The sequence below is a fragment of the Tamandua tetradactyla genome, chromosome 2 (genome assembly GCF_023851605.1).
Source record: "Tamandua tetradactyla isolate mTamTet1 chromosome 2, mTamTet1.pri, whole genome shotgun sequence".
Classification (NCBI taxonomy): Eukaryota; Metazoa; Chordata; class Mammalia; order Pilosa; family Myrmecophagidae; genus Tamandua; species Tamandua tetradactyla.
In genome coordinates, this window is record NC_135328.1 from 9,750,193 (window position 1) to 9,775,455 (window position 25,263).

The 25,263-nt window shown below is 41.4% G+C and overlaps 1 non-coding gene across 1 annotated transcript; it reads right to left on the minus strand.

Annotated features, from left to right (window-relative positions):
- Nucleotides 1-19,709: 19,709 nt before the first annotated feature.
- Nucleotides 19,710-19,816, minus strand: LOC143675263 (U6 spliceosomal RNA). Its single transcript, XR_013171503.1, has one exon. It is a non-coding gene; the product is annotated as a U6 spliceosomal RNA (small nuclear RNA).
- Nucleotides 19,817-25,263: the final 5,447 nt, after the last annotated feature.

Sequence of the window (25,263 nt, forward strand, 5' to 3'; positions counted from 1 at the left end):
CTGGCAGCGTTAGCAGACTGAAACTGCTGTGGGACAGGTGCCCTGCATCCTGCCTGTTGGAAGTCACAAAGCTGGAGACCTGCCCCTTCTAAGAGCCAGGGTGAGAGGAATGTCTTCTTGTCCAAATCTTCCCAGATGGACCATTCATCTTGCTGAGTTGGAGGCAATGGGGAATGAGGGTGGGGATGGGAAGGGAGTGAGTTGTGGCTTGAGTGGCCCAAACTCTCACTCTTCTTATCAAGATTTAGCATATTTACTGAATGTAATTGGGTCATATTCCAGAAATTTAAATGATTGGATTTTTTATATAAGTAATTTCTTCCAGTTTTGATTGCTTCTCCAGGATACAGGTCTACAGAGCTCTAGCTCTGCCACTCCACAGCAGGGGATTTTATACAGTGCCCACTGGTGTTTATAACTTCCTTTTCCACCATATAGTGTACTTTCCCTTCACACTCAGCTAGCACTGCAGTTAGTCAGTGTCCTTCTCCTGATGCAGGCAGCCTTCATTCCTCAGAGATTGGAAGCCCCTGGAGATTCTACCTACATTGAGTTTCTGCAGTTTTCTATCAACCTTTGTAATTGGACTTGTCAGTGAAAGTAGGCATCCAGAAGATCCTGAGTACCAGACTACATCTTCCTGACAGCAATGTAATTTATGCTTGAAAAAAAGGACCATTCACTCTAGCAAAGGAGTAACCACCTCTCATTTATCATTTGATTCAATGGGAATGAGGGACTTAATGGTAGACTCAACTTCAAGTTCAGTGGAACATCATTTTGTCCCTTGTGGCAGTATTCTTCTCTTTGATGTTGAGATCATTTAAACACTCAAAGCCCAAAATTATTGGGAAGTGGGTTAGTAGGTGTCCTAGTGAGAGATGCCATTCCCACTTCTTCCCCTTAGGTATAGGAGACCCTGCCCCATGTGCTGATCACTGATTCTGAGCACGTGGACCACCTATTGAACGGTGTCTCATTATGGCAAGGTATATTTCAGCTGATGCTGGCCTGAGTTCTCAATGCACAATGTGACTATTCGACAGTTCCAGGTTGTATAGGTACATGGTAAGATCACATAACCCTGTGGGCATCGGCTCATTGCCTCACATTTTTTTACTTTAAAATGTGTTTATTGGCCATAAGCAATATTGCACTGGATATCATGACTGTGAATAAGGTATTCTATAAGTCCATGGGTGGTACTTACAGCAAAAACAAAGCAGTTACAGAAAGAAATTCCATCAAGAAATAAATATCTCTTCCAGGAAGGATGAATCACCAAGGCCTCTATGATGGAAGGAATCTAATATAACTGGCCCACCATCAGTTGGCTGGCAGGTCTTTCTTGAAAGGGGTGCCATATTGGGGGAGGGAGGTCAGCAGAGTCTCTGTTGCAGACAGATTTTTCACTCAGGAATGGCAGAAGCCACATAAGCCCCACTAAAGGAAAGGCCATGCTGTTAAGGCCATGTCACAGGGGGCATATTCATATCCTACTAGTATGTTTGGGGAAAGGAGCTAACTGACATCTTCAGAATAGAACAGACTTTGCATTTGCCCCACTGGGTCATTCTGGGATCTGACCCAAGATCAGTGTCTCCATCTTGGTTGCATAATGGAATCACCTGGGAAGAGTTTAGGAGTTCCAATACCTAGCCTACTCCTTCAACTAGTTAAATCAGAATCTCTTGTGTGGGACCCAGGCATCTGTAATGTGTGAAGCCCCTAAGTGATTCCCATGCACAGCCAAAGTTCGGATATGGGAAGCAATGAAAAGTTATTATGGTGGGACAGTAATTACCTCAACCAAATTCACTGCTAGTCTTTACAAATCATGCAGATCCCTGAGAGCTGCAGTCCAGGGGGCTGCATTGGGCTTGGGGTTTCCAAGCAAACATTCAAGCCCACCCCATTCTCAGGGTCCCAACCTTTCCAATGGAACTGAATAGAGAGCAGAGAAGCAAAACAAAGCACACAGGAAGACGGAGTGATGGAAAAACACAGCAGCCAAATCCGTGGGAAGACGCAGATTCTCAACCTTGTCAAAACATCTACACTGCCACGTTGAAGAAAATAAATCTGCATCCCTAGCTCTTTCCATGCCAAAATAAGTTCCAAGTAAAAACAGCTAACACATCTGCTGGACACTGCTCCAAGTAAAAGAGAATAATAAATGTGCAATTTTAAAAATATATTCTTGGAATGGGGAATACTTTTGTTTTGTTTTCGGTGGGCGGGGGGTGCATGATGCAGGAATTGAACCCAGGTCTCCTGCATGGAAGGCATGCATTCTACCACTGTACCACCCGTGCATCCTTAAATGGGGAATACTTTTAAAAGTTTCAATCCAGAGTCCATAAAGGAAAAGACTGATAAATTCAACAGTACAGGTATTAGAAATCTTTGTGTGCTCTGACTGGGATGATGGAAAAGTTTTGGTAATGGATAGCGGTGAAGGTAGCACAACATTTTGAATGTAATTAATACCACTGAATTGTATAATTGAAAGTGGTTAAAATGAATTTTAGTTTGTGTGTGTGTATGTATGTGTGTGTATGTGTGCGTGTGTGTGTGTGTGTGTGTGTGTGTATATATATATATAAAACCAGAACAGTGCTGCACAACACAAAATGAAGTCTACTATAAACTGTGAACTATAGTTGAGCATACAATTATAATAACATTGCTTCATCTACTGTAACAAAGTTATCACACTAATGCAAAATGTTAATAATAGGGAAAATTACATGTGTGAGGGATTTTATGGGAGCATTGTACTTTCTGAGTGATTTTCCCTCAAATCTACAACTGCTCTATTAAGAAAAAGAAAGAGAAAAAAAAAAGAAAAACTTTGTTTGTCCAAAAAATTCCACTATAAACAAAGTTAAAAGTAAAACATCTTATTTAAAAATATTTGTATTCACATGACAAACTATTAATTTCCTCACTAAACAAAAAAGTTATTTTAAATCAGTAAGCCTTAAAATACCGACATTTTTAAATAGAAAAATTGGCCAAAAGTTCTAAAAAGCAGGTCACAGAAAAAAAAGGGCAAATCATCAGTAAATCTATGACCATATATACACACCAAGTTTTGGTTAAATGATCATCGAAACTGTTATATAGATAAGTAAATTACCACCTACTCCAGTGCTTAGAGGCACGCACCTTGGAATGACCTGGTGTGGGATTCCGCCTTGGCTCCACCATTTACCAGGACCACAGCATGTTATTTCCCCTGCCATTGTTTCCTCATTTGTCTATAGGTTAATACCAGTGCTTGCCTCCTAAAGTTCTTGTGAGAATTAAATGAGGTGATGTATACAAGAGGCTTAGAGCAGTGTCTGGCACATTTGTTAGCTGTTATTCCCATCCTGTGTTATGAGGGTGTGGGAAATACAGATTCTCACGTGATATTGGTGGAAGCGCAAGTTGGCACAACTTTAGAATGCCAATTTGTTGATTTTACCAGTTTGAAGTGAGTATACCCTCAGCGTCTATTCCACACACGTGTGTCATAGATGACCAACCCACCTTATCAGGAAGAATGGAAAGCATGTAGAGGTCCATCCACTGAACACTGCCGTATCATGGGGTATGTTTGTTAAGCTGCCAGAATGCAATATTCCAGAAATGGAACCTCTCCTTAAACGGAGATTTTATTAAAATCTTATTAATTGCAAGTTGACCATCTTAAGGCATGAAAAATGACCAAATTAAGGCATTCAAAGAAAGATACCTTAACTGAAGAAAGACTGATAGGTCTGGGACACCTGTGTCAGCTGGGAAGCCTCGTGGGTGGTATCTGCTGAGGTCTTTACCTTCTGGTTTCAAACAACTTCTCTGGGGGCGTTTTCTTCCTGCATCTCCAGACGTCTGGGTCTTGTGTTGGCTCTGTCGCTTCTGCCTGCTCTGAAGCTTTTTCCAAAAATGTTTCCTTCTTTTAAAGGACTCCAGTAAACTAAATAAGACCTACTGTGAATGGGTGGAGTCACATCTCCATCTGACCAAAAGGTCCCACCTACATTTGGGAATGCCACATGTTCATGGCGATATTCTCATCAGAAGTCATACCCCACAACTGGCAACATCTCTGCGGAAGCAATCTAATCAGAATTTCCCACCCTACAGCATTGAATCAGGATTAAAAGAAATGGCTGCTTCCACAAGATCGGATCAGGATTAAAACATGGCTTTTCTGGGGTGCATAATAGATTCAAATTGGTACATGTGAAGACAGTGGTCACTTTAAAAATGAACTGATGTGAAGCCACATTTGATATACTGAATGTAAAAGCATGTAGATTGCAAAACATGAATGCAATAAGTCTTTTGCTTCTATTTATGTAAAAATGCATAACTCATACATATGCAGAGAAAATTTCTTAAATGTTGTACAGCAAATTACAAACAGTGGCTACCTTGAGGAAGTGGGAAGTCTTGATTAATGGTGATACAAAAGGGGTTTATGTAGCCTTCATGGAAATCACTGCTGTCTCTGAATTGACTTTTTTTTGTATGCAGTATGGGGGGTCACATTTTATTCTTTTTCCATGTGAGTTTCCAGTTATTGCAGCACCATCTGTTGAATTTTTGTTTGTTTCTTTCTTTCGTATGCTTGTTTGTTGGCTGTGGGAAAGTGCATGGGTGGGGAATTGAACCCAGGTCTCCCACATGGCAGGAGAGAACTCTACCACTGAACTACTCTCACACCCCCTTGAATTGATTTTTTATAAGGAGTATGAAGTACTTGAAAAAGAAACCAAACATGTAAATAGATACACAGTCATATTCCATAAAGGGAGGCATCTTAGTCATGAGATGGTGTGTTAGCTTTCTAGCTGCCAGAATGTGATATGCTGGAACTGGAACAGCTTTTAAAAGGGGGAATTTAATAAGTTACAAGTTTACAGTTCTAAGGAAGTGAAAGTGTCCAAATTAAGACACCAACAAGAGGTCATCTTCACTTGAGAAAGGCCGATGAGTCAGGAACCCCTCTGTCAGCTGGAAAGTCACATGGCTGGCATCTGCTGGTCCCTTGCTCCTGGGCTCTATTGCTTTCAGGTAGGGGCTCCTCACTTTGCCTTTCTAGGGCTGGCTTTCATCTCTTGGCTTCCCTTTGTTCTCCAGGTTCTCGCTTGCTAAGCATCTCATGGCAACGTCTACCGGGCTCCAAGCATCTCCAAACATCTGTGTCTCTGTTCCCCACATATCTGCACCTTTGACAGCTCTGCTCTGAAGTTTCTGTCAGCTCTGAGGCTTCTGTCATTTCTCTAGGTTCTGTCATTTCTGTCGTTTCTGACTCTTTTCGAAATATTTCCTTTTACGGAACAAAGGTACAAGAAAAATTGTTTCCTTTTTTGAAGGATTCCCATAATCTAATTAAGACCCACCTGGAATAGGTGGAGTCACATTTCTATTTAATCAAAGGTCACACCCACAACTAGTCGAGTCACATCTCTGTGGAGAATATCTAATCAAAAGTTTCTACATACGATAATGAATCAAGATTAAAAGAAATGGCTACTCCAACAAGATTGAATCAAGATTAAACGTGGCTTTTCTGGGGTACATAATACTTTCAAACCAGCACATTCCACCCTCTGAATCACCAAAATGACATATGTTTTCCATATACAAAATTCATCCCATTACAATATCACAAAAGTCTTAAACAATTTCAGTAACATACAAAAACAAGTTTAAAACCAGTAACAAAATCTCATGAAAGTCTATTACAGGTATGGTCTGTTCTAAGATAGAAAACTTTCCACTGGCTGTGAACCTGTAAAACTCAGAACAAGTTATCTGCCTCCGATATACAAAGGAAGGACTGTCACAGGGCACATAGTTCAAGTGCTATAGGAAGAAATTGGAGGAACACAGGGGTCACTGGACCCATGCGGTTCTGGAAACCCACAGGGCAAGCACCACTAGATTTCAAAATCTGAGAATCATTTATCTTCAGGGCTTTAGAAAGGGACAGTTCCACCCTTTCCAAGGGCCTATGCAGTGGCCCTGCTCTCTCCAAACACGGGCGTGAAGTTAGCAATTTGGGGGGACATTGGGAAGATCACCTTTTTCTTGGCTCCACCCTCTCCAAGCATCAGGACAGCATCCAGGATCTTCACCAACTCCTGGGCACACTGTCAACCCTTCCAGAACAATACAGTGGGGTGACAACCAGGCTCCCCCCAATCAAGCAGCTTATGTACTTCACCCCCTCCAAGGCCTGAGGTGGCATAATTCTTCCTGAGCAAAGAAGTGGAAGGCCCACCTCTGCTTCCGGAGCAAACTCACCCTCCCCACGTGCATGGGCAGGTCCACTCTCCTGGCCTGAGGTTTCCTGGCTCCAGACCTTAGCCTCTATAGTTCTGCCTCTGAAGACATTTTACCTTGTTTGTCCCTTTTCTGTCCATTTTATCCCAGACTGCCAGTGGTTCTATATGTACAGATCCCATAACACTCTTATAGGATTTCTGTGCAATACACTGGATTATGCTCACTGGGCAAAAGGATTTTCTACAGATTCTTTCTGGATAACTTTATTTCCAATCCTCACTTGTCCTGTAATGCCTGAGTACTTCCATGCTTGAATAAATCTTCATGTGGGGCCCTATTCACGGTGGTCTCCCTTTCTGGAGGCCCAGAATTTTCCAGACCACCAATTTCTGGTTTCTTTGTACCCAAGAGTTCCGTTCTCAACTTGTCTCTTTCCTCTCTCATTTTATAATAAAGCTCAAGGAGCAGTCTGACTGCATTTTCCACATTTAGTATAGAAATTTCCTCTGCTAAATATCCAAGTTTATCACTCTCAAATTCTGCCCTCCATCTATAAAGAAAAACTTCTTTCCAGTTTTCAATGGCATGTTCATCATTATTGTCTAAAGCCAAATCAGAAGTATCTTTAGAGTCCATTTTTCTACCAACAGTCTCTTCAGAGTGATTCAGGCCTTCTCTATCAAGATCCTCACAACTCTTTCGGAATCTTCCCCTTATCCATTTAAAAAGCTGTCCCAACATTTTGGTGCTTGCAAACCACAGCACCCCACTTCTCTGGTACCAAATCTGTTTTAGTTTGCAAGCTCCTGGAATGCACTATACCAGAAATGGAATGACTTTTTAAAAGGGTTACTTTATTAAGTTGCAAGTTTACAGTTCTAAGGCAATGAAAATGCCCAAATTAAGGCAAGTCTATAAAAATGTACAAATGAAGGCATCCAGTGAAAACTATATTGGTTAAAGAAGACCAATGATGTTTGGGGTTTCTCTCTCGGCTGGAAAGACACATGGTGTTGTCTGCTAGCTTTTTCTCCAGGCTTCTTCAATTACTTCCCCTGGGCTCCATCTGTTCTGTCTCCAAAATATTTCCTCTTTTAAAGGATTCAAGTAATCTGATCAAAACCCACCTGGAATGGGTGGAGTCGCATCTTCATCTAAACAAAGTTCACACCCACGATTGGATGAGTCACATCTCTACGGAGATAACCTAATCAAAAGTTTCTGCTTACAATATTGAATCAGGATGAAAACAAATGGCTGCTCTGAGAAGATTGCGTCAAGATTGAAACATAGGGTTCTTCTGGGGTACATAATCCTTTCAAACCGGCACAGATGGAGACCATATCGCCATGGAACCTCTGAACTCTAGCGACAATAGAAAGAAGGTTTCCTCTCATTTACCTCCCCAACAAGAAAGGACCGCATCTCTCAGGAACACTTTGTGTTTCTTATCTTATGACTGCCATTTATGTGACTAGGGAATTGAAAGATAAGATCAAAAAGAAAGGGAAACCAAATGCATTTTACTCATAGAGAAAAATGGCCCAAAGGGAGGTAGCCCTGTGTCCCTCTCCTTTTCTTTCTCAAAGGAGGCTGTTCTAGTTTGTTAGCTGCTGGAATGTGATATACCAGAAACAGAAAGGCTTTTAAAAAGGAGAATTTAATAAATTGCTAGTTTGCAGTTCTAAGGCTGAGAAAATGTCCCAATTAAAACAAGTCTATAGAAACGTTCAACTCAAGGCATCCAGGAAAAGATACCTTGGTTCAAGAAGGCTGACGACGTTCAGGGTTTCTCTCTCAGCTGGAAGGGCACATGGTCAATCTACCAGCTTTCTCTTCTGGTTTCTTGTTTCACAAAGCTCCCTGGGAGGCATTTTCTTTCTTCATCTCTGAAAGTTGTTGGCTGGTGGACTCTTTGCTTTGTGGTTCTGCAGTGTTCTGGAGCTTTCTCCAAAATACTTCTTTTTCTAGGATTCCAGTAAATTGATCAAGACCCATGTAGAATGGGTGGGCACAAGTCTCCATCTAATCAAGTTTAATGCCCACAATTAGGTATCTCTGTGGAGATAACCTAATCAAGTTTCCAACCTGTAGTACTGAATACGTGTTAGAAGAAACTGTTACTCCCACAAGATTAACTAAGATTAAAACATGGGTTTTCTAGGGTACATAAGTCCTTTCAGACCAGCCCAAGGCCACACCTCACCTAGGCAGGGCGACCCCAAAAATGCAAGCTCCATAATACCCTCTCTCTCCTTTCCCAAACTGCATGATCCTCTGTGAAGATCCTCTTAGGGGAAATGATCAGTTTATTAATTAAAGTTATTCATTCACTGTCTTATGAGAATGACAGAACCAACTCTTTTGAGAAAATATACTTCTATTTTCAAAAATTAACTCAAGATGGTAAAACGAACACACTGACCTTCCTTTCCCTCCATATCCCTTATAATGACACACCACACTAAACAAAAAATGGGATTTCAAGTAAGACTCACATTGTGAGAAGTGTCCAGAAGATGGAAGCTGATGGACCTGTGTGTGAAAAGTCGGGGAACCCCTACACTAAAGCAGAGACACAGGCAAACACTGGTATGACTAGAGAGAACTCAAGGAGAAGCCCTAATTCTGAAGTTGGGTTTAGAACAGCAGGACTTTCTCCAGCTCCTACAAAAAAAAAAAAAAGAAAGAAAGAAAGAAAGAAAAAAAGGCACCTTCTTTATTGAGCTGCAGGCAGGGGTGGCATTTAACAGAAGGTAAGCCCAAAATCTCTGCTGTAAAGAAAAATGAGTCCATACCTAAAGGCTCTAAGGGGCTGAGAAAGCAGAGCTCTCAGGTCAGCTGTAAGTCTACAGGAGGGACACAGAGGACAAAAACAGATGAGGGGGCTTATGCCTATGGAAAAGGTCCTTCTTCTATGGGGAGAGAAGCTCTGCCTGCCTCCAACTCACATGCCCCATGGAAGGTGCTGAACAAGTCCTTTCTTGCTTTCTGGGAAGTGGATGCCAGAGCGGCAGGGAAGTGATGGAAGTCAGTTCAGTTAGAAAACACATACACACACAATCTTGTGAACAATTTCAGGGGATTCTTGAACTCTTTGAAGAAATGTTATGAAACCCATATGGGATCAGGAAGTTCTGCTTTGGACAACTTCATCTTGGAAGGACACCTCTTTCCCTCTCCTGGTTTGCAGGAGCCGGATATTTCCTACCCACACTTCATACTGTTCTCGGGGCCTCAGGGAAAGGAATACTTTAGCCGAGTGCTTCAACGAGGAAGAAGAGTCTGGGAATGCTGAGGCCAACCCTCCTGTACTCCACCTCTGAGAATAAGCACTTTCCATGGCTCCAGCAGTTGGTTTTCCACAACAGGGAGGCCTGAGCCAGTGCAGAAATAGGGGGGGAAAGTCCAGCTGATTCCGGAGTTGGTTTGGGAGACCGCATTCCCAGACTGAACCATCAGAGAGAAAGTGGCCTCCAGGCTCCCACCTGCTGCATCTTTGTTCGATTTCTCAATTTATTCAGAACCTGGATAGAGAGGAGGGAGGGCCCTTCAGGCACCCTAATACTTCTGTTTCACACCCTCTCAGAGAGGTGGGCCCACCTAGATAGCGATTAAAGGGCACAGGGCTGTTTTGTACCACTGCCTACGCTGGTGGGTGGGCTGCGGCCAGAATGCACCCAGAACGCACCTCTCCCAGGGGAAGAGGCAACACACAGGACACCAGAGGGCCAGATGCACAGAAAACACATGCTTGGGTCAGCGGTTCTGAGAGTATGGGCTGGGAACCAGTGGGGCATAAAGTCAAAACTGTGCTCATAATAATACAGATCCACCATTTACCCCTTTCACTCTCCTTTTCTCACAAGTGTTTACAAGTGTGAAGTGGGAATTCCCAGAGGACCTTTGATGTGTGATGATGTTCGACACCCTGAGAGTTAATGGGGTGTGTGCATGTGTATTATTGCATTTTAAAATGTTTTCAGCCTTAATATTTAATACAGCAAATATTAATGGCTATAACCCATATCGACAAAAGGTTTTGGGGGTTCTCATCATGTTTAAGAGTGTAAAATGTTCCTAAGATAGAAAAGTTTGAGAATCAGTAGCCTAAGTGTGCTAGAAATAACATGTTCTTAATCATAATCTCATTCCTATGAATGTGAACCCATTATAAATAGGACATTCTGAATATGTTACTTTTAGTTAATCTGTGGTCAACCAAATGGGGGTGGACCTTAATTCTGTTACTGAAGGGCTTATGAAAAGAAAGCCATGGAGATTCTGGACACTGAAAGTCAATGGGAACCCAGAAGAGAAAAGACAGAACATCATCATAAGACAGGAAAACCAGTCAGCTAGAACGGTCACTGACCCTGGAAGGAAACAAGTCTCCCAGCCTCAGAAACCGTGAGCCAGTACATTGTTGTGTTAAGTCAACCTACTGTGTAGTATTTGTCGTAGCAGCCAGGAAACTTAGGCTCTCAGGGGTCAGTCATGCCAATGCCTCGTTCCCAACCTACACCTCCACCAGCATTTTTCTCCATGCCTATTTTGTCATGCAAGTCCGAACACCATGGCACTCTGGTGGCCTCTTCTGAAACGTCCTCTCCTGCATCTGCTCTCAATAAGAGACAGCTGCACCAAAAAATGTTACTCTCCCATTAAAATCCATTAGGTTTGAAGCACAGAAGGCTGACTATGACTGAGACTAATCAGAAGAATCCTGGAGAAGTTCCTGGAGAAATCATGGCCTCAGTGCAGTGTCTTGGGACTGTCTTTAACTTCTTTGGTGACTCTCAGTGGAAATACGTGACTAGACAAATATGAGATTGCCTTTAAAAATTCAGCATCTCTCTTTATCACTAGGCTCGGCTGGCTTCATGCATTGAGGATGTCCACCTGCTCCTGTGGTCGCCTCCCATGGCCCCTGCCCTGCTTTTCCATCTGTTTTATTACACTCTCTCACTCTTGCTGATCCTATCCAGCCACATTCACCTCAATTGGAATATGTGGGGTCAAGCACAGACTGTGTCCTTGACCTGGACTGTTCTTTACTCACCCTCTCATCTAACACTTCAGTCCACTGCTCAAAGAACCCAAAGGCCCCCTCCCCATCACTGTATCACAATTTTCTGTTTATATTTTCCCCAGAGCGCTTATCACAAACTGTAATCCCCTGTGAATTTGCTTATTAACTTGTTTATCACCGCTTTTTATCTCTGAAGCCAAAAACAGTGCTAGGTTCAATAAATACTCATTGGAAGAATGACTAATAATGTACTCCACTTCAAAACACCACTGAACATTCTGAGTCACCAGCTGCAGAAATAGCAGTGTAATGGGAGAGTCCATTTATTTGCTACCAAACTCAGGCTTGGTCACTTGCAATGTGCAAGAATGTGCCAGAGAACTGTAACAAAGGGGTCCATGTGCTCCAAAACAGAGAAAGGAGACACAGAATAAGAATTCCCCTCAAGAGGATGCACTTTTTATGGTCGTAACAAAATATCTTGGGCAGCCTCTCCTGCAGGGCCTGCTAACATTTTCAGGCAAGATTCCTTCATCTGAATCCTTTCTGAAAAATTTACTTTATGTTATCAAATTAAAACATGTCCACAATGTCAGAAGAAATAAAAAACAATAAAAGCTGACAGAAATTAAAGGAGACGTAAATAAATGGAGAGATATACCAAGTTTTGGAAGCAGAAGTCTTCATATTATTATTAAATTCTCTCCAAGTTGATCTATAGATTCAATGCAATCCCAATCGAAATCCCAGTAGGATACTTTGTAGAAACTGTCAAGCTAATTCTAAAATTCATGTAGAAATGTAAATAAATTAGCCAAAAAACTATGAAAAATGAGAACAAAGTTGGAGGGTCACTACTACCTGATATCAAGACACTATAAAGCTGTGTTAATCTAAACTGATGGTATTGGCAGCGAAGTAAACAAATGGACCAATACGTCACAAGAGAGCCCAGAAGTAGCACCACATGTATATGGACTTTCAACAAAGGCAATTGTAAAGTCAATAATGCATTAAAGAAAGGATCAAAAACTGTCAAAATGGACTTTGAAACTTATGGCTTTTTTGTAAATATATTTGTCACAGAAAATGTTTTTAAAAAATCAACTCACAATGAATCACAAACCTAATTTAAAACCTAAAATTATAAAACGTCTAGGAGAAAATATTTGCGTCCTTGAACTATCGAAGTTTTCTTCATTATGACAACAAATGCATGATCTATAAAAGAAAAGGATAAGAAATGGGACTTCATCAAAATTAAAAATGTTGCTCTTCAAAAGAATGTTTTCAAAATTAAAAATGCTGCTCTGTTAAAAGAGTGAAAAGACAAATTACCAATTGGGAGAAGACATTTGCAATCCATATATCAGATAAAAGGCTTTGATTCAGAATGTTTTCTAAAAATTTCAAAACTCAATAATAAGAAAACAAATAATTTAATTTTTTTTCTTTTTTTTAAAAAAAGCAATCCAATCATTAAAATGGGCGAAACTCCAAAGAACACTGTTTAGAAGAGGAGGGAGAGATGATGGGGAAATCTGACAAACCCTAACTCTGCCAGGTCACGGAAGTGGACATCAAGGTGATAAGCCACGGTGATGGCATTAGCTCTTGAAATGATGTGATGAAAATGGCACTTTACCTCTGTGCACTTCCACCAAAAGCTCATAAGCCCAGTTTAGTAATGAGGGAAAAACATCAGACAAAATGTCCCCAATTGGGGACATTCTACAAAAAACCTGACCAGTACTCCTCAAAGCTGTTAAGACCATCAAAAATAAGAAAGTTTGAGAAACTGCTGCAGCCAAGAAGATCCTAAGAAGATATGACAACTAAAAGTAATGTGGCATCCTGGGTGGGATCCAGGAACAGAAAAAGGACATTAAGTAAAAAACAGGGAAATCTGAATAATATAGGCATTTAGTTCATAATAATGTACCAGTATTGGTTCATTAATTTAAATTTTGATTAAATAATTTTAACAAATGTACCATACTAATGCAAGATGATAATGATAAAGAAAACTGTGTGCATATATGGGAATTCCCTGTAATAATTTTGCTGAGTTTCTATTTAAAACTTTTCTAAAATTGAAAGGATATATTTTTTAAATGGGCAAAATATTCGAATGTCTGTTCAATATTGGTCTCACCAAAGAAGACAAAAGGATGGCGCATGGAAAGATATCCAACATCATTAGTCATTAAAGAAACGCAAATCAGAACCACAGTGAGATTCCAGCACCCACCCACTGGAATGGCTAAATACTTTTTTAAAAGAGACTGACCGGAAGCACAGGTAGTTTAATGGTAGAATGCTCGCCTTCCATGCGGGAGACCCGGGTTCGATTCCCAAAACATGCACCCCCCCCAAAAAAAAATACTGACTATAGATGAGGATGTGGAGAAACCGGAGCTCTCACTCACTTCTGATGGGAATGTAAAATGTTTTGATCACTTTGGAAAACATTTTGAAAGTTTCTTTAAAAATTATACATATTCCTACCATATGATCCAGTCATGCCATTCCTAGATATTTACCCAAGTATGTGCCCATTCGAAGAGTGTACACAAGTGTTCATAGCAATTTCAGTTGTAATCATTCACTCTACCAACAACCCAAATCTCCACCAACAGGTGAGGGTGTAAGCAAACTGTGGTTCATCCATAAAATGGAAGGCTATTCAATAGTGCAAAGGAATGAGCTACAGATACACACTATGACCTAGATAAATCTCAAAATAATTATGAATAAAAGAAGCCAGACACCTCCACCCAACACACACACACAAATAGTACACACTGTATGATTTCACTGATATAAAATTCTAGGTAATGTAAACTGTTGCATAGTGACACAAAGCAGATCTGTGGGTCCATGGGACTTGGGGAAGGGTTTTACAGGGAGGGACTGAAGAAAGGGGTCAAAAAGGGGCATGAGGAAACTTCGGGTGGTGGTGAAATCTATTTATTCTCTTGATTATGGTGATGATTTCATGGGACTATCCATATCAAAACTAATCAAACTGTATACTTTAAATATGTGCAGTTTGTTTAAGATATAATTTAATATTTAAATATGTGAAGTGTCAGCTATACTTCAATAAAGCCATTTTTTAAAAAGCTCATTGAAACTTTGTGCACATGGGTGGGCCTAGTCTACTGATATACGTCCCCATGGGACATTCATGGGATCTGGAAGCTGAAAGGGGAGAGATCCAAATGTCAAGTATCTGTAGGTCATTTACAGCTCCACCAAAGAAAAGAAAACCTATATTTCTAAAATATGCCAAGTAGGGTTTAGGTGAAAAATAAAGAAGTGTTTTTTTATAGTCACTGTGGCTTTAAAGGCTGTTAATGATGAATCTTATAAAATTAGTAAATCTTTATTTGACAAAATCCTGCCTAAAACCAGAAATGAAGACTAGCAAACTTCTCAAAGTCCCATCTATGTCTTAATTCTGTGACACTATGAGTTTGTAAAAATCAGGAATGGTCATGTAAGGGGCATGGCCATGTTTTCCTAGACTTTCCATTGAGAAAAATTATAGATCTGGAATTCTATGTTCATCTAAAAGCTTGTTACAAGACCTATATTTTGGAAATAATGTTAAGGCATTATGGAGATACTGCAAAAAATTAACATAGAAATTTAACTACCATCTTTATGCAAGAAATTCCAAATTTTCCCATCATTAGCCCTGACATCTTCTTGAGCCTCAAAATCAAAGTTTCCATCGTCTGCAGTCAGTCCACACTGGTTCATTCCAGAGCGACCTCAAGTAAGTGTTCCAATGGAAGCATCTTCCCCTCGCCACTTCTGCTGTTCTATGGCTTACTTCCTAGTTAGCTCCTCTCTGGTCTTGCTCTTTTTTTCAGTACGCTATACGGGAAAACTTGGAGTTATCTGTGAAGTCATCCCTTCTTCCTTCTCTTTTTCCCCCAGACATTAAGTCTTGTCCTTATTTATTTGAACGCTCTCTCAGTGTCTTAGTTTCCTGGGTGCTATGACAAAAATCACACAATGAACTAGTTTAAATAATGGGAATTTATCGATTCATGGTTTTGAGGCTGGAAGACTGGCTTCCTCCGAGGGTCAGTAAGGTTCTAGCTGGCAATCTTTGGGTTCCTTGGCTGTAGCATCACATACTAATGTCCTCTCCTTTCTCTCCAGGGTTCCTACTGACTTCCCACTTTTCCAACCCCTCCCTGTGGCTTTCTCTAACTCTGGCTCCCAGGTTCTTCTCTTTCTAAGGCCTCCAGTACTAGGGTTAAGATCCATCCTGACTCAACTGACCAAACGTTAACCAAAAATAACATCTTCAAAAAAAGACATGTTCATACCCACAGGAATGGGATTAAAACATGTTTAAATTGGGGTATATAATTCAATTTACCATGCTCAAGTTCACCCCTCCTATTACTTCCACTGGTATCATCAAGACCACTCCTGCCAGTCTGAATTTCCTAAAAGCTTTACCAGATATATCTCCTGGTGCTCAAGAATAGACACCATCTCCTGTCACGGACCAACCACATTTGACAACTCAGCCTGACTTTCAAAGATCTCCACTGTGCATTCCCATCAGACAAAGCATGGACCCTATGTCTACTCTGTGACCAGCATTCCCCCAAACCTCCCCTGACATGTTCCTTGTCCTCCAGAAAACAGAAAGTCATACCAACCTCCCATCCCTACTTCCCCCGATCTTTGCTCACAACACACTTTCCCCCAAATTCCAACTTTGTGCCTACTGCTCCACCTATCTATTTTGCTCCTTTTTTCTGATTGCTGGATCCCTTATCCAAATCTTTCCTGTTCTTCAAGGGCTAGCTCGAATTTTATCATTTATATCTTCCCATTTTCTGAACTACTGGCATGGTTTTACTCTGTAGCACATAATTTTGGGGTAGGGAGACAAGGTTCATTTTGTGCCAACATAGACCAAGCTTTCGCCATTATACTTTCACAAAAACCAAGGGAGTAGGGATTTTTATTACCTTGTTTTAAAGGTGAGGAAGCTGAAAATGAGTGGTTCAGTAATTTGTCCGAGGTGCGAGCTCTAAAGCAGCAGGGTCAGGATCTGAATTACAATATCTGAGCTTGCAATCCCTAGCATTTTCCATGATCTGATGTTTGTACAGGCAATTCCCTGCTTCGATCAATTTAATGTGTTTCACTGGTTTGTTTTGTTGGGGATTGAAGCTTGCTTCCCGCAAAAGCCATGTTCAAGCCTTAACTTGTGTTCCTGTGGATGGGAACTCATTTGTAAATAGGTCCTCTAAGATGTCATTATTAGTTAAGATGTGGAATCATTTGTGAATCTTCAAAGACTTCTGTTTAGATGTGGCCAAATTGAATCAGGGTGGACCTTAAGCCAGATGTCTGGAGTCCTTATAAGCAAAGAAAATTGGACACTCAGAAGAAGCCATAAGAAGCCAAAGAATGAGGCAGATCACCATGTGACAGAGGCAGAGATGCAAGCCATGGAATCCCAAGGATTGCTACAGGTCACCACCAGAACATTGCAGATTCCAAGGGAAAGCATGGCTTGTTGAGGCCTTGATTTTGGACTTCTAACCTCCAAAATTGTGAAACACACTACTGCTTGAGCCAACCAGTATATGGTATTTGTCATAGCAGTTCTGCAAACTAAGACAAGCTTCTACTCAAGATTTTTTTTCACAATAACAAATTAAAAACCGGCAGCCATGGGTCCTGTTACTTAATGACATGGCAGATGGCTTGTAACCTCAATGGAGTATGATGCCAGTTCTCCCTCTCTTAATCTTAAGGGTATGTGGACCTGCCCAGGGCATAAAGTGGATACCACATATGCGCTTATTGTTATTTAAGCTAAGACTGAGGGAGAGAAAGAACGACATCCCGAGAAACTCACACCTAGAGGCCTGAGCAATGATGGCAGTTTTTAACATAACCCCAGTGGTGGATTGAATTATGGATCCCAACAAACACATGTTCTTAATATTAATCTGTGTCTACATGGTGTGAACCCATTGTAAATAGGACCTCTTGATACTGATGATGATACTTTTAGTGATGGTATGGCCCAATTAAATGAGGGTGTGTCTTAATCCAGATTCTTTTTGGCTTTATAAGGAGAACTGGGAAATCACAAAAGCAAGTAAGGAAGGGACATCACCATGTGACATAGGCAGAAATAGAAGTCCAGGGACCCCAAAGCTCACCAGTAGCCAGCACCAAAACACTACAGCCTTTGGAAAGAAAGCATTGCCTTGATGATTGTCTCAGTTTGGATTTCTCTAGCCTCAAAACCATGAGCTAATAAATTCCCATTTTTTTAAGCCAACCCTTGTATTTGTGATAGAAGCTCTGGCAAACTAAGATACCTGCCTTTGCCAGTATTCAAGAATAGAGTGTTGGGGACTCCTGGAACGAATGACACAGAAGAGGGTGAGATGATTTTGAGGCTGAGGAGGTCAGGGAAGAAACATCAGGCAAACTCTCAAGCCACTAAGTGTAGGAGTGAGTGAGGAGTGACAGCTGGACAGGATGGTGTGATGGAGGGTTAAAGATGAAGGACTTCATCATATTGAAATGATGGAATGAAGGAGAACCAGTATCCAAGGGTGGAGGCATGCACCAACAAGACAGAGATTAAAAACAAAGGCAAGGAGATAATAAATGGAGTGCAGGGAAGGGTGGAGAATGAAAGACAATAGATGCCATGTGAAGAGGGGCCAGGCCTATTAGGGAAAAAAAAGCTTCCTTTTTTTTCCTTGTCAATAGAAGAAAAAAATGAGTCATTTGAAACTAAAGCAGAGAGAAGCAAAAAGTTTAAGTCTCTGGAGTCTTGGGGTAGATGAGAGCTGAAAAAGCTTTTAGTGTCGGGACATGACACATGTGTGCTGTACCTCTGAATTTGTAAAGCGCTCACTTAGGGAAGCAATGTGTGAGCTTCAGCTTAGCTCCTTTACAAGCAGCCAGCTCTCTGAAGGCAGAGTGGGTGGCTCCATGAATACACAGATCTTGGATGATCATTGACCTCCACGGGCAAAACATCCCCCAAACCAGGACCTCCTTGGGGATAAACAGGCATCGTCTTTTGCCCTCTTGGTTTCTGCCATCCATGTGAACAATTCACAGTTTCACTGACCATTTAGTGCATGCCAGAGTTGCTCTGAGCTCTTCATCAAAGTACTCCTTGCAACAACGCTGGGAGAAAGGTGAAGTTTATGTCCATTCTACCCATGGGGAAGTGGAGGCACAGGAGTGTTGAATGGCCATTGAGTGATGGGGTCAGATTCCAAACCCAGCAACCCAACCCCAAAGATCCCACCCCTTAATCATCACACAATGCTGCTTTCACACCAACCAGAGTAAAGGGAGAAAGGAAAAGGCATGCTAGCCAAGGGAAAACCTTCTTTGGTACAGGTGCTCAAATTATCTGGTTTTGTGAAGCAACACCAGTTGTACTGCACATCAGCGATGGATTGGAAACATGGTGCTTGCGGCAAATAAAGAAAATTATTTTTATGACCCAGTAGTTGAAAAATTCAAGTACAGAAACCAGGTACTGAAAAAACTGCACAGCTAGCAGTTTTTTCAGATCCTCTCTTTCTTTCCCACAGTTCCACCCCAGGCACATTTCTAGGTAGAATGAGGTGTGGAGTGGTATTTAAGAAACTCACTTCTTGAGCCAGACTATGGGGTTCAAATCTCCCTGCCTCTACTGACCAGCCATGCAACCTCGGACAAGTAACTTAATCGGGCTGTGCCTCTATTTTCTCCACAGTGAAATGTAGCCAAAATAAAATAAACAATATTAGCAATGTCTTACTAATCATGATGGCTTCATGCTAACATTCATTAATATTTCCAGGCACATCCATGCTCTCAGATGAGATGATGAATCCATATTGTTTTTCAAACAGTCTTTTTACCCATTTCTAAATAGTTGTGGCTAACTTTTGGATCATCAATAACAAATCCATCCTAGAAATAGGAGGAGTGTTAGTATTACCATTTTCTTGTAGATGACATGCTCTTTTCTTAAATTAGAGAAGTTTTGAGTTTACAGAATGATCATACATAAAATACAGAGTTCCCTATATCACCCTATTATTAAATATAACTTGCATTGCTGTGGTGCATGTTTTAAAATCGATGAAAGCACATTTTTACAATTGTACTATTAACTATAGTCCATGGTTTCCCTTAGGGTTCACTGTTTGTGCTGTGCCATCCCATGGATTTTTTAAAAAATTTTATTCTAGTATCATATAGACAACTGACAGTTCCCCTTTTAACTGCATTCAGATTTGTATTTCAGTGTTGTTAATTATATTCACAGTGTTGGACTACCATCACCACCATAAAGTACCAAAACTTTCTCAAGTTTCCAAATAAAAATACAGAATGCTTCACAAATTTGTACATCATCCTTGCACAGGAGCCATGCTAATCTTACCTGTATTGTTCCAATTTTAGGATACGTGCGGCTGAAGAAAGCACTTGATGGCTTACTCTTGCATAATTAGTGTTCCATTCAATATTTGGCTTCTTGGATACAATCTATTTAAGAAAATTGTTCATTTGATTAAAATTAGATAAATCCACATAACCTGGCATACATACATGATTTTGCAATGTCACAATACGTGATTTTGCAATGTCTAAACCCACTGTGAGCCAGCACGAGGGCATTGACTTTTAACCAACTCCAGCCCATGGGTTTTGCCCCACGTGGCGGGACTTCCCCTCCTGGCAGCTGAGCGCCAAGAAAATGTGTCCTAAGACACAGGGTGTGGCTATCTGACACTGTGCAGGGCAAGGAACCCATGTCAAGCTCTACAGGAAATGTGTAAAGTTCAATTTCTGACCTACTTTTATATAATAAAATAACTAAAAAAATTTTTTCCATTTTTTTAAATGGAAGTTCGAAAATAGTTTTTCTCTACTCCAGTGGGTTAGCTGTGCATCTCATTTTCATTGCTGTCACCTCAACACGCTCACTTAGAAGTATGTTAGGCAAATTTAAATTTAATACTTGCTCCAATAAGGGTGGGAGTTACTTTATAAGCAGAGTCTGCTGAGACATAGGATTGTCTAAAATCATTTCACAAATAAAGAAGCTGAAAGTAGATCTAAGTCATTTATACAGAATTGAATTGTGTCATCCCCAAAAATATGTTCAAGCCTTGATCCCTGGTCCTAGGAGCATGCCCTTATTGAAAAACAGGATCTTATGAAGATGTTATTAGTTAAGATATGCCCAAACTGTGTTAGGATGAACCCTAATCCAATATGTCCTTATTAAAGAGAGATTGTGGGCACAGTCAGTGGGAGAGAGACAGAGAGAAGATGGTCATGTGCCACAAACCACAGACCGTGGACTTCAGAGGAAGCATTGCCCTGGCAACACTTTAATTTTGGACTTCTAGCCTTCAGAACTATGAGGCATTACACTTCTGTTGTTTTAAGACACCCAGTTTATGGTATTTTGCTATGGCAGCCCTAGAAACCAAGACATATGCTGTCAACTATGCATGAAGACCCCCAAGGGTCTAAGGGTTATAAGGCCACCCATAGCATCTTTTACATTGACAGTAAATGGAATCACTGCCCCCTAAAAGAAGGGGGTATAATTTGACATGGATCACTTGCAAAGTACTGTCATAATCATATCAAGAGAAATTTCAAAGTTTCTTCTTTGTAACGGTTTAAGTGAATTTGAGAAGAAGAAGATGGGCCAAATGAGCAGCACTTTGTTTCTTGCATTGCATGATGAAATGGACAGTCATTGCCACTCACTGGAGGTCTCTAATGGTCAATGACATTGATGAGTTGGGTTACAGGCACTTGTGTTACTATATCCAAGCCATGACTCTCTGTAGTAGATCTTATGTCCCAGGTGTGAAGGAGAAAAGTGAGTTCTAAGAAACTAAGACAGTTAGTGTACACATTCACATGCAATAAAATCTGTATGAAACCCTAAATCTGTGCCTGCCATAGTTTGAGGTGCTGAATGAACACTGGTGACAAAGAAACATAGCTCTGCTACTCTTTAAGCTGATGATCTGGAGGGAGAGATACAATGAGATTAAAATGCAAACTTAGCACAAATGTTGAGAAATCCTATTAAGGAGATAAAGAGTTCAATGAAAGAATAAAATAAAGAGAAGAGCTAATTAGTTAGAGGGGTCAGATGTTGGAGGGAGAGAGAGCATTCTGTGCCAAGGGACAGTTAGTAAGTTCTTACCCCAAAACCCACAACTCAAACCACCACCCGAAATGGTCCTCAAACATCATAGTTCATTGGAATCACCTGGGGACCTCCATCCACTGAGTTTCTGATTCAGCATGTCTGGAGCGGACCTGAGAAGGGGCATTTCCAACAAGTTCCCTGGAGATACTGATGCCACTGGTTCAAGGACCACACTTCGAGAAGCATTTATGGCACCATGTTAGTCTCATCTTTCACTTCTCCTCTCCCAGGTTAGGATTTCCTTCTCCAATGGCAGAAAATGGAAAACAATTAATTTGAACATGAGATAAGTGAATCTTTTCCCAATCCGAAGTCCACCCCCCAGCTTGGCTGGTGGAGTGGCTTGAGTGGCCATGGGACTGCTTGAAGGACATGAAATGAATATTGTTGAGGCTGAGGAGTGATTTTGGGGGACTGATTATTTCATCAGCCTCGATACTAAGGAGCTGTCCCAGCTTTACAGGAACCACGTTTTTCTCTTCACATAAGAATAGCCATTTCTCATAAACTATTTAGGAGGACTCAGCTCACACCAGGATTCATTAGACACACAAAATGAGAACTTCGTTGGTGGTTAGAGGAAGCTGATGGAAGGGAGTAATTAAGACCAAAGGCACGTTTCCCTCAGAGGCTATTTCTGGGAAGGAAAGCTTTTGTACCCCTCTGTCAGAGAGAATGAAGTAAGTGCCCCATGGGAGGGTGGATGGATCGGTGACCACCAGGGGCAGCCCCTCCTTTGCGTGTTGGTGGCCAGTCCACAAGCTCGGGCCAGGGAGGACTGTGGAAATGCATCAGTTCATTTATATCCTCCATCTGGCTGGGAGCTGGAGCCAGTTCTTAACCATTTCCTTTGAAACCCCACGAAGTTTTCATAGTCACTTTAGTGTCCATAGATGGTGGTACCAAGTCCATAGCAAGACTTCCATTTAACATCCTGCCATGCGCAGCATGCAGCTAAATATTCCTCAGACAAACTTGTCACCCAAAATGGAGAGATCATTAGACATTCTAGGACTTGTAATATGATGTGCCTACATTTTTTTAAGCTTTTTCTATTATATGATATAACATATATACAAAGCAAAAAAAAGAAGCAAGCCATAGTTTTCAAAGCACTCTTCAACAAGTAGTTACAGGACAGATCCAAGAGCTTGTCATGGGCTACCATACCATCATCTCAGATTTCTCCTTCTTGCTACTCCAGGACATTGGAGGCTAGAAAGAAGAAGTATTTTTTTATCACCACAAATGACTTTTTTCTTGTTGTGAAAAATAACACGTATATATATATATATATATATATATATATATATATATATATATATAAATTTCAAAGCATAGCACAACAATTAGTTGTAGAACAGATTTCAGAATTTGGCATGGATTACAATTCCACAATTTTAGGTTTTTACTTCTAGCTATTCTAAGATATTGGAGACTAAAAGAAATGTCAATATAATGATTCAGTAATTATACTCGTTTGTTAAACCCTAGCTTCTCTGTATAACTCCACCATCACCTTTGGTCTTTCTCGAACTCTTTAGGGGTATCTAGGCTATGCCCATTCTAACCTTTTCATGTTGAAAGGGTCTGTCACTAATGTGCGGTAGGGGATGAAACTAGCTGATGTTCTGGAGAGGCTGGGCCCTCTAGGTTTCGGGACTTATCTGGTCCAGGGAACCATCTGGACGTTATAGGTTTCTGGAAAGTTACCCTAGTACATGGAACCTCTGTAGAATCTTATGTATTGCCTTAGGTGTTCTTTAGGATTGACAGGGATGGTTTCCTTTGGGGGTTGGCAAGTTATGCGAGTAGCAATGTCAAACTGAAGCTTGCCTAAGAGTGATCTCCAGAGTAGACTCTGGACTCTATCTGAACTCTCTCAGCCACTGAGACCTTATTTGTTACACTTCTTTTTCCCCTCATGGTCATGATGGCATTGTTGATCCCGTGGTGCCAGGTCCAGACTCATCCCTGGGAGTCATTTCCCATGCTGCCAGGGAGACTTTCACTCTGGATGTCATGTCTCATGTAGGAGGCAATGATGTGCCCACATTTTTAACAGTTTAATATTGGCATGTAAATAGTCTTTGGGATTGTGTGTTTGTGTGTGTGCATTATAATTTCTATCTTTTTACTCACTGTCATTCACATCCCATGCATCTCCTTTTGAAAAGATTTCCAACATTGTTTTCCCATCCTACTACAGCTGCGCCTGCCCCCCAACTTTGTCTCACGCTGCATATTAGCACCTCTATAAATTAAAAATTTTCATCAACACCAATTTTTCCGTTCCTTTTCTCTATGCCTTCAGGAAGCAAGATGGCTGGTATTAATAGGGACTCAAATAAGGTAGTGAGTAAAAGGATCCTTGGGTCTCCATCCAAAGTACATTTCAGTTTTTCTATGATATTATTTTATTTTAGTCTTCAGCCAAGTAATGAGAATTAATTCTATGTGCCATCAGAGAGTAGAGATGTATTTGCCAGGCTGACAATGCTTCCTAAGCCCTTAGACACATGCAGCTTTCCTCCTAATGTTACCCCCTTTCCCTCTTGGGATTGCAGCAGCCCCTCTAGACATTCTGGTCTATATAAAGAAAGGAGGTGCTGCCTCCTTACAGGAGTGATAGGAAGTCAGAGGTAAGGGTCAGACCCTTTTCCTTTGTCACACACTAGCACATTAATACAGGGGGTCATTTTACATCTTTGCCCCAAACCCCAGCAGCAAGAAAGCACAAAGCCCTTGAATCTGGAGAACAGAGATTTCTGATTGTCTCAGAGCTCACAAGAAGCCCCCGAAGCAATGCTCTGTGCAAGCCATTCAGGCAGCAAGGGTCTGAAAGGGACTGCAAGCTCTCCACTAAGGCAGCAGGAACACTGGCAAAGAAATCCTGGACTTAGGTCAGTCCTCACTGCTCACAGCCTGCAAAACTGCTGTTACACAACCCCACAAAGGCGTGGCTAAATTTAGACAGATTTTCCAGCCCCTGACCTGAAGACAGGCCGGGACCTTGCATGCATGTAATACCCAGAGGCCTCTCTGATCCCTGTTTCCACTGATGTGGCTTCAGGTCAGCATCTGGCTCCCAGGAGGATAATCTCCACCTCGAGGAGGTCAGAAGTCAGGTTGGTGAGAAACTCAGAGCACGAGCTGCCGTCTGCAGCAGGCTGAGCTGCAAGCGCAGACATTTCTGGGGTGTACTCAGAACCAGGCTCAGAGGCCACCTCCTCCAATGGACTGATGAAATACCCAATCTTAATGGCTTGGGACACATTCTCTGCCACTCTGCATCCATGTGTTGTAATCATGTATTCAGTTGGAAGTTTTCAGACCTAAAGCCCTTTCTCCCTCGATCTTCCCCAGGACACTTTCCTCTGAGGCTGCTTGCCTGCATTCTGCAGGGATAGATGAGGACATCTCAGACTTGCCTGAGGCTTCAACTCCTGTCTTGCCAAGAAGTGGAATTTACCCTGCAAAGGAAGCACTCACAAGCTGACACTTCCTGGGGCTGCCCCAGACTTGAGGACATTTCATCTCAAATGGAGATTAATTATGGGAAAGGAAAGAAGAGTGTGCTTCCTGCCGGGAAGGTGACGCTGCTTTATATCGGCACAGGAAAGACAGGTGTTTGCTGCTTCTGTACACATCCTGGAGCTGCACAGAGGGAGTCTCGCCGGCCTACCCCTCTCCT